General features: G+C 35.3%; 1 pseudogene; it reads left to right on the forward strand.

Annotated features, from left to right (window-relative positions):
- Positions 1–7158: 7158 nt before the first annotated feature.
- LOC137921664 (craniofacial development protein 2-like) lies at positions 7159–8193 on the forward strand (annotated as a pseudogene).
- The last annotated feature ends 1114 nt before the right edge of the window (positions 8194–9307 follow it).

The raw sequence follows: 9307 nt of genomic DNA on the forward strand, positions 1-9307 counted from the left end.
TTACGTAACTTAGCCCGAGGGCTTCCTCGGGAGTCTCGACTCGGGCTGAATATCGCAGATATTATTACTAGATTGAGATTATCAATGGTAACTAAAAAGAATTTGTTAAGAAACATTGTGCTTTATGATACAACGCTACAATGAAAATCTAATGTTATTATTACAGTAGCAGTTCGCACTGTTTTTTTTTTAATATGTCTTGATATTATATAAATTAATGAAGAAAGTAATCATCCTAGACTGACAGAATTAATTTTGTTGTAGTAGCTTAGAGAGCATCTTCTAAGGACTCAAGAAGCCATTTCTTAAGATGATCATTTCACGTATAATATTAGAGATCGCAGTAAGTCACTGGATACGGGCAGCGCAAGAACTTCGGAGAGGCCTATATCTTGAAGTTGACGTCTAACGACTGACATGGCAATGATTATAATGATGGAAGTGTTTAAAAAAATTGTTTGGAAAATTGTTTCAAGTAATAAATAATGTTTGCATACAGGCACATTGCTTTTTAAATAATATTTTAATTTTGATTGGTTATTCAGGAATATAAATACAATAAATTAGCGTAAAAACTGTAGTAAAAATCGTTTCAGCATTTTTGGTTACTACGATTTTTATAAGTAATTATTGTATGTGCTTTAAAAAATAACAAAGAGTATGATTTAATACGAAACAATGCGGTACGTGACTCGAAACCTCTCGACCGATTAAGATAAGGAAGACACTGCTGACACCTTTTCTTAATGGAAGGAGTTCCCTGGCCTCTTAAAGTAGTACAACACTTAACCGCTACCCTTCGCTTCGTGCCGTGGAATTTTGTGCGCAACATAAGTTTCGCGTGCATGTGTGTGTAAAGCTGTATTCGAGACCCTTATGCAAATTCTCTGATGAAATTGTGTTTAAATAAATGGAAATCTATGCATTATGTAATAACGCAATGATTCTATTGTAAATTAAAATTATAAAAATGGGTTTATTACATATATTGCACTTTCCTTTATATCTGTCATCTCCATCCTAAGTTTTGAGAATTTATTTATTATACTCAACGATAAAATAGTTAGAAAAAGCGTTTTAAGAATTCAATTTACTATATTAAAGTTAATTACTGTTTACTATCGCCAGAAGTAATTAGCCTGTAGCATCCTATTACAAAAACTAAATTGATGTAACATATTTCAGAATGTTTAAAAGTAAAAAAACTCTGAAGCTTTTTGCTGATGAAGATGCTAAAATTTACTCTTTTAAACCTTATAAACATATAGTGAAACACTATGTAAATTATTCTGTATATATTAATCTTTTTAAATATTTTAATCACGAGTTCACGTTAATTAAATACATTTACAGTTTCAAATCATCAGAACGGTAATTGGAATTAATTAAAAACACTCAAAGTTACTGCGACGAATCACTTCTTAATAAGAATTTAAATTAACAATTAGTTACAAAAGAATGTTAATTTAATCTCCCTGTCGTACAGATGTCACTTGAAATATATCTGGTGTTGACGTGAGCAATGTTTACGATGAAGACTTTTTTTATAGTAAGCTAAAATTAAATTACGTTACGTATACATATATATATTGTAGAACCTGAATTATGTTGCAACGAATATAAATATCTACCTAATTATTATTCACATAAAATATGCATTTAAATGGCGGTGAGTTTCTCTTCGTAGACGAACGAAAGTAACGGATATATCCCAGCGGATTGGCAAGTTGAAATGGCAGTAGACAGGCCACATAGTGCGCAGCTTCCATGAGATTTCGTTCTACGCAGCCTTCTTCTGCAACATCACTTTTTCGTTTTTTTTTTACAAGGAAATAAATGTTGTAATTAAGCGTAACAAAACCGTGTAAGGAAAAGACATCGTAATATATTTTTACATTAGTAATATTAAGAAGAAATTTTTATATAGGAAATGAATGAAAATGAAAAATTGGAGGAAATAAAAGTAAAAATAGTAAATAGGAAATGATAATAATAAAAATTGCAAGAAATATGGCAAAGATTGGGAGGCGATGAGTGAATGTAATGTAAATTAATGTTGTGAGAATAATAGAACGTATGAAGGATGAAAGAGGAAAGAAAGAGAAAAATTGTGGAAGGTGAGAAAGAGAGGGTGAAAATAGGGAAATTTGTAAAAAAATCATTGTAAAATATATACCTGTCCCAAAAATAAGATAGGGGAACCAGAGCCCCCCCCCCCCTGAAGGGGACCATAAAAATCATCATTTTTTCGCAGAAGGTTAAACCAGCGTTGCCTCTACTGTAGCATCTTGGTAACTAGAGGTCATTCCCCACAATGTCAGTGAGTGCTCGGCGCACGAGGAGTATAAACCATCCTAAGATGCCCCTCGAGCGTGTGCTTAGCCGTGACGTCTTGCTGCCACAACGGTGGCACATGGTTGACGGTTTCGTGCATGGATTATTAAAACCTTATTTAACTAACTTCAACGCTAACCACTTTTTCAGGTATTCTTCATAAATCTTCTTGTAAATACATTATTTAGTTTAAATACAACAAAGAAAAAAAATATTAAAATAAACCAAAAATCCGAAACTAAATATCACGTGGCAAATTGGAAGGAATTCAAAATGCCCGAAGAAGTACCGGAGAGCAAACTTAAAGAAATTTTAGCTATGGTCGGAGCGTTTAAACGACTTGAATTCTGTCCCTTTGGAGGCGACCAGTTCCGTCATTGTGAAAATCTTAATATGAATAAGGTGTACGGTAAGATCATATCAAATACAATACGAAACAAAAGTTAACTGAATTGTGAATCAAATGTTCAACCAATATTATAAAACGAAAGGTCAAAATGAGAAGAATATTTTAAAACGAATACATTTTTATATGGACTTAACTGTTAAAACAAGGTTCATGCGACTAATATTAATGTTAAATTATCCATTTAGCTCTGTGAGAGAGAAGAATTTATTAAAATATTACCAGTCTGTCAATAAATAAAACATTTATTGTTATACTTTTTATTAACTTAACAAGAAAAGAATTTGTAATTGTTTTTCTCACTATGTACTAGTTTTAAGTTGTACTTAATAATTTAAATATGACATACAGATTAATCTTTACCACAACTTTCATTCAAAATAGAAAATGTTGAATGAACCATTGCTTAAAACGTAGTAAACGGTATTTAATGTAACATGGTATATGATTTACATTTAAAAAGACTAAAAGAAGCAAAAAGGTTTTGTTATTTACAACTTTTCTCTTGAGAAAACAAGCTGGTAAAGCTTTATAGTTTCTTCTTTAGCGTAACAAGATAATCAGGTTTTTACAACAAACTAAAGATCTAGTATTCTAGACGAAACAGAAATTTTTTCTTGTCGTGTTAGTAATTCGTCTCTTGTAAGTTCTCTTATTCTTAGTAATTCCGTCTTAAGGTTTTAATCAGTATATGATTTTTTTCCTTTATCTTTTTTTTCTTTAACATTTTGATTTGTTTGTGTTTATTATTTATCATTAGAAGTACGGAAATTTCGCAAAAAAAATCACCAATTTCGCATTTACATTTTTCAAAATTTAAAAATTTCGCATAAATTTCGCATTTATATTTTTGAAATTATAAAATTTGTGTAAATTAGGTATTTATTAAACAAAAATACTTGTTTAGTAATTTTATTACTAAATATGAAAGTAAAGTTTAACAAAATACAAAATTTCAAAGGACAAGTCTTAACATTAAACAATTTTAATTAATTAAAAGATAACATTGTAGAAATTTCAACATTTGACTCCTTAAGCGTCGTTCTTCGATCCGTCACGACGACATTGTTTATGCTGAAGAAGCGTTCAGCGTCCACGCTGTTGGTTGGATTCCAAATACTCTGTAATGCTGCTTCAGCAAAGGACGGAAAGTTGCATTTGACAGCCAACAATATGTCCCTTATATTGGGATTTTCATTTATATTAATAGGCCGAAGAAGTAACCTATGAAAGTGCGCATACCCATCAATTACCTCATTTTGAGGAAATCCTTGGAAAAAAGGAATTTTCGAAAAGCTTTCCAGCAATATGTTTATTGAATTTGGATTCTCTACTTCATCAAAAAAGTAATTTATGTAATCCAAATAATCATTAAGATATAAAACTGCAATTTGCAACTGCAATTGACGCGAGTCGCGACTTGGGCGATACGATAATAATTTAATAATCAATACGAACACTATCATACATTTCGCATTTATTCGCATTTATATGTAATTTTCGCATTTATTCGCATCTATTTCGTAAATACGAAATTTCCGTACCCCTATTTATCATGTATTTTTTAAAAAAAAATCGTAATAAAAACACTTAAAGTGTATTTTGTCCAATTTTACCTGGCAGGCTTATACTATATGATAAACTTTAAACGTCTCAACAAGCTAGAAGAGGCTTAAAACCAACGGTACTCGGAACTACTGTCTCAACTACCACATGCTGAGCTCGCTTCCTTAAGTCTTTGCTTCCCCAAACATAAAAACCTGTACAATCTTACAATATCGTACCAATAATGAGGAGATCCGTAGACGAACGAAAGTAGCCGACATAGACCAGTGGGTGGGCACATTGAAGTAGCAGTGAGCATATCATATAACGTGTAGAACAGATGGCAACTTGGGCTTTAAGTTTCTGGGATGAAAACCACGAACAAGCGAGCGCGGCGTAAGGTATCCACAAAAAAGAGGGGCAGATGACCTTTCTCAAGACGTCTTAATACGTTGTATCCAAGACGCTTACCGACGGTCTTACTGGAAATTTATATATGTAATAATGAATTGATAAGGACGATGAAAAACCTGATATTAAATTGTTATTATTATGTTGTGTTATAATAGGGCATATTTTTAAGGTAACTTATTTATTTCATCGTGCTAGGAGATAAGGTCTCAAATTTCTTCGGCGGAGCTATCAAGGTGTGAATGGGCTTAAGAAACTTGTTGGACGGTGCTTCATAGGTACGTACATGAGAAATAAGGAAAAACCTATTTAACTTACCAGATATCCTCTTAATGTGCAATTGAGTTGCGAAATTATTGCCCATTTGTGAGACATAGCTGTCCTTTTTGCTTGATAACTGAATGCTGAGGCCGTCTGATTCCAATGATGCTCGTGGAGCCCTCGCAGCCTGGACTGCTTTGTTTTGGCAAACTGGCGTAGGAGCAACCTTAGCTAGAGCAGCTTCTTGCGAGCCAGTGCTGTCGCGGCGTCGGCTCTTATGATCAAGCAGCATGCTCGGTGTGCAACCCATTTTTTCACATTGGCACTACACTTTGGCACTAGCACTTAACAGGGTAACCATGGTTTTCGATCTGTAACAATAGAAACGGTTTGTTAATTATGTTATTTTTAAAGATATTCATGTAGTTCTACATAAAAAGATTGTTTTTTAGCCATAGCTCTTACAAATAGACGATAAATCAATACTTGGAGTAGTTATGGCCGGCCCTATAGCGAGTGGAACAGAAGACCGCTGGTGCCTTAAAGTTCTAGAGTAGAGACCATGGACTTGCAGATGCATCGCAGGTCCCACCCCACCAGCAATGCGTTTGGACGATCTTGTAAAAGCCCTCAGTTTTACGTTCTAATGATAAAAATCTGATTACAACTGCGTTGTACTCCCTTGTACTTGCTTGCTTGTCTTGATTATTTATAATTCGATCTTCACTGTCTGTAATTTTTTTATGTTACTTAAATGTAGAGAAGGAATGCAAAAAATGTACTACAAAACATATTTGATTTTATAACCAGTACCGATGTCCCAAGTTTTTACAAGCAAAGCATGTACATTAGTAAAACAATAAAATAACATCAATAAGGTAAATGTAAATCTTAATTATTTATTGGATCGAATTTGATTTTAATTTAAGGGAGGCTAGTATATTTTTAATTTCTATTTAATTGTTAATTTTATGTAGTAATAGCATTGCCTGCTGAATTTGTTTTTGAAATAATCCCCTGCATAATTGGAATATGAAAAAATAAAAACTAGGTAATCCTTCATTTTGATTGACAGGAATTAGTTCTATGTCAAAGAACAGTAAGAATAAGTGTCAGCAATTCGTCATACTTAACCAATATTTAAAATTTCAAATGCGCAAAATATTTAACCTATTAGAATTAGAAAAGAATTCATTGTCTTGAATTCAAAAACTGAAAACAATCGGTGTAATTTGTCTCAGCGATTTTTAATGGTAGACTTGTGATATTTGACAGTTACGGAAAATTACGTTTTACTATTTAGAATGTAAATAGTTTCACGGAATTTTTTTGTATTGCAAAATGCCGGAAGTAAGACCGTATAAATACATATACGGTCTTACGTCTGGCATTTCGTGGATTATAAATATGCATTTCAAGGATACAGAGCAATTCTTAGTCTGAAAACAGATGGGTTAGATTCTCATTAATATAATTTTATGACAGTATCAAATGTTGTACTTGCAAGAAACTGTCTAGTAGGGACTGTAGCCAAACAATAGAACGCGAGCAATTAATTTCTGGTATAAAGGACGCCATAGCAAGTCGTGTTAGGGGGTTATTCTAACGTTATATTTTGTGAACTAAGATGACAATTGCAAAGAAGATAATGCAGTTGGCATAATCTCTTTTTCTGTGGACAAGGTTAGTGACTAATTTTCAGATAAAACTAAAAAATAGTAACGTCGCTAAGGGTGATACAAAGACAGTGGTATCTATAAACCATTATGCCAATTTCATAACCGAAAATTATTTAAAACATATTATGTTAAAAAAGTTTATTGACGAAATAAATATTTACGCAAAATATTATCAAACTTTCGAACATAAGAGGATTAAATTTTTCTTTTTATTGTAGTATTAAAGATATTAAAATTGGGGAGAGAGGAGGGGGAGTAAAGGGTGAACGGAGCTAAGATCTCATCTAGCCCAATTGTCAACCTCACCGGCTCGCGTCGGTGGTTCGTACGAATAGCCGACGGCGGTGACTCCAGCAGTCACCGTGATGCTCCCTGCTAGATAACGGACGAGGCAATAACGACCGAGTATCTGGCGGTATAACTAGACAACACTTAACGCAGGTTTAAAAGACCTGTGTCATGGACCCTAACACCTAACTCCATAGGCTTCCCAACCGTAACCGGTTGGTTTTGGTGCGTCAGATGGCAATCGGCACTGGAGTAATAAACCCAACAAACAACCACCACACCAGAAAGGAAATAATAAAAAGGCAAGTTTTTAGAGCACATTTAGTGGATAGGGTGTCGTTAAACGACGCGCAGACACTTTGCCCTACATCTGCGACAAATATGCGAGAGCTACAGAGTACAGGACGGGTTCGGCTAAAAAAGGTAGTCCAAGAACAAAACTTGAAGGTCCATTTCGCTACATTAAATGCCGGCTCACTAACGGGGAGGACAATGGAACTAGCAGAGCTATTTAAAAGAAGGAAGATCGACTTTGCGTGTCTTCAGGAGACAAAATGGCGTGGTTCCAAAGCGAGAAATATCAGCGAAGGCTACAAAATGATGTATACTGGCTCAACCGATGGACGAAATGGTGTAGCCGTAGTGGTAAGCCAAGAACACAATGACAATGCAATAGAAGTATAACGGATAAATGATCGCATAATGTATGTAAAAGTGCAAATACACAGCGAGACCTGCAATATCATATCCGTTTATGCTCCGCAAGTCGGCTGTGAAGACAGCGAAAAAGAAGCTTTCTGGACCACTTTTGAAGACGTACTCCAGCAGATACCGCATGGAGAAGCACGTGATATCGGCGGAGATCTCAATGGCCACATAGGATCAAGGTGCAATACATTCGGGCGAGTGCATGGAGGATACGGCTACGGGTGTCTGAATCATGCTGGTAAAATCATATTACCCACCGCTATGGCTCATGATCTGGCTATTGTCAACAGTTTCTTTCAAAAGAAGTCAGAACATCTAGTAACTTATAAGAGTGGCCGACATAGTACACAGAATACATTGTAACGAACAGAAGTACCAGTAAACATGGGTAAAGTGAAAAACAGCAAGGTGATACCTGACAAATGCGTCATTTCACAACATCGGGTGTTAGTCATGGACATGATCTTCCGGCAAAAGCCAAAAGCTAAACAAGAAAAGGTGCCAGACATAAATGGTGGCTATTTAAAGGCGAAAAGGCTTAGAAATTTAAGAAAGAACTAGAAGGGTTGACTATAAACATGGAAGATGATGTAAATTCTATTTGTAAATAAATATCTTCTGGAATAATGAAAGCGGCAAATAAAATCCTAGGTCGTACGAAACCGGGAAGGAAAACATTTAAAGAAACTTGATGGTGGAGTGCTATGGTACAAACGGCTCTGCAAGCAAAGAAGAAGGCTTTTAAAGTTTGGCAATCCATTGCGACACCACAAGATAGAGATATTTATTAAGTTTTTAAAAATAAGGCTAAGAAGACTGTTTCCATCGCTAGAAGAGACGCCATGGGGTCACTATACGCTGCTCTGGAAAGTAAAGAAGGACATAAGGAGATATGTAAACACGCAAAAACTCGGATTAAGGCATCACAGGATTCGATAAAGACAAGGACTATTAAAAGCGCATACGAGACGCTTTTGTTAAGGGACAAGGATGTCTTGGCGGAGTGGTATACTTACTGTAACCGACTTCTAAATTCAACAAAAATAACAGTTGATCTTCCAATGGCCGAGAAAAATCTCGGCCTCTTCCTAGCGATATCACCTTTGGAAGTTAAATCAACGCTAAGAAAAATGTCGAACAAGAAATCCCCGGCACCGGACGGATTCTCCATCGAAGCTTGGAAGTGCCTTGGAAATAAAGGGATGTATCTTCTCATCCATCTACTTCTCAAAGCTTCATGAAAACAAAACTTCTTCAAAAAACTTCATGTATACCAGACGCATGGAGGTTAAGCACCATCGTCCCCCTTTACAAGGGCAAGGGTTGTAGATATAAATGCAACAGTTATCGCGGAATTAAGTCGACGAGTCACACGATGAAGCCGTATGAGCGAGTTATCGATGCCCGGTTAAGAACAGAGAGCTCCTCAACTAAAAACCAGTACGGCTTGGTCCCTGGCCTGTCAACCATCGATCCCATGTTTTGCTTATGGCAAACTTGCTTATTGCTCAGGAATTCAGGGCCAAAAATAAACCGCTCTTTATCGCTTTCTTAGACATGGAAAAGGCATTTGATCGCGTTCCTCGTACAACAATCTGGTGGAGCCTTCGTAAGAAAAATATCTCTGGGAGGTACGTCGATATCATAGCCGACATGTACATAAATGTGAAATCGA

Source organism: Battus philenor, unplaced genomic scaffold, assembly GCF_028537555.1.
Source record: "Battus philenor isolate CCGP_79_NKW_IND1 unplaced genomic scaffold, ilBatPhil1.0.hap1 SCAF_19, whole genome shotgun sequence".
Taxonomy (NCBI): Eukaryota; Metazoa; Arthropoda; class Insecta; order Lepidoptera; family Papilionidae; genus Battus; species Battus philenor.